General features: G+C 31.6%; 1 non-coding gene across 1 annotated transcript; it reads right to left on the bottom strand.

The window, feature by feature from the left end:
* Nucleotides 1-934: 934 nt before the first annotated feature.
* LOC113883085 lies at nucleotides 935-1,007 on the bottom strand. Its single transcript, XR_003508567.1, has one exon. It is a non-coding gene; the product is annotated as a small nucleolar RNA SNORD113/SNORD114 family (small nucleolar RNA).
* Nucleotides 1,008-1,610: the final 603 nt, after the last annotated feature.

Genomic DNA, 1,610 nt, shown 5'->3' with positions numbered 1-1,610 from the left:
ATTGCCATTTCCTTCTCCATGGGATCTTCCTGACCGAGGAATCGAACCCGGGTCTCCTGCCTTTCAGGCAGATTATATACTGACTGAGCTATGAAGGGAGATTTTTTGCATATCCTGTAATATTTTGTTGAAAACTAGACACTCAGTATCCCCAAATAGTTAATATTTACCTCATACACAAACCCTTTGAGATCCTTTACATAAAAATCATAATCACTTGTGTTGATAATACTTAAAAAAATGTTTATAATTGCTTTCTGTCCAAAGACTTCTGCATGCTTATTTAAAAAATATATAGATAAATATGGAGAAGATAGGAAATCATCTCTAATTATATTTCCTGGAGAAAGCCATTATCTCAACAATTTCAAATGTATCTATTCTATTGCTTGGGGTTCTAAAGTCTATTAAACAGTAAACAATGATACTTGTGCTGCAGAATGAAATGCAAATTATGTTAAAAACACTTCAGTGATTTTTTTTTAATTTTAAAAATTTTAGTAAAACACATAAAATTTGCTTTTGTAACCACTTTAAAGTGTACAATTCAGTAGATTAAGTACATTAATATATATTATATACCCACTGATATACCAAAACCCAGAACTTTCTCATCACCCCAAATAAAGATCACATGATAGGTCTGCAGCTCTATGACTTAAACTAAGGAAAATTGAACTGTATACTTTAAGTTGCTGAGTGTTATAGTATATCAGTTATGTTTCAATAAAGCTGTTTTTAAAATAGGAAATGTTAATAGCAGGAAACAAAATATTAAAAATCTTTGACTTCATAAAGATTTTTATGTAGTAGTAATAATGTAGCAATAATCTAGTAACGATCATTACCAGTAAAATTCTCTAATAGTTTCAATAACAACAAGAAAATGGGACAGATTGTCCTTAAAAGGCAAAAGACATGACATGCTATTTTAATAGACTTCAGATTTCTTGAATGTAATATCAAGTTTATGTCATAAATGACCCCCAGTTCTCATAAACAGTCAACCAAGGCTGCAGTGGGGCAACCAATCTGTTTTTTTCCTGAAGATGAACAAACCCCTAAACTACAAAAAAACACTGCAAGATAAATTTTAAAATGTAAATCAACATTTCACAGATTGATGAAGCTTTAGCTCTGGAAGCCATCTTAGAGATGATAAAATTCAACCTAATTATTTTACAAATAGGCAACTGACACTCATAGTAGATTATGGATTTAGTCAACCGGGTACTATCTAAATCTATAAAGCAGTTAAGCCTGAGGGCAGTGATTGCTATATTTCATTTTTATTTTCCAAAAGCTGTCTTTTTGACAGCTCACTGATGACTCGAATGTTTTATTTATAAATATCCTTTATTTAGCTATTTTAGAAAACATGGAGGTTGAGTAATATTGAGTAATATTGAGTAATATCAAACAAAGCCTTTTGGTTTAGATATTTTTGGTGTCAATTCACAGTGGTCACAACAAAATTGTAGAAGAATGAAATTCTGACTGAGGAAGGTTTCTGAAATCTGACCTGGCTCATGGATGAAATCCCCATGGTACAGAAGGCCCTAACATACCCGTTAGGAAGAAACTCAGTGTGAAAACATAAGATTTTGTCC

The sequence above is a fragment of the Bos indicus x Bos taurus genome, chromosome 24, assembly GCF_003369695.1.
Source record: "Bos indicus x Bos taurus breed Angus x Brahman F1 hybrid chromosome 24, Bos_hybrid_MaternalHap_v2.0, whole genome shotgun sequence".
NCBI classification, from domain to species: domain Eukaryota; kingdom Metazoa; phylum Chordata; class Mammalia; order Artiodactyla; family Bovidae; genus Bos; species Bos indicus x Bos taurus.
The sequence above is the reverse complement of the archived record's forward strand: the minus strand, read 5'-3'. Positions and strand labels throughout refer to the sequence as shown.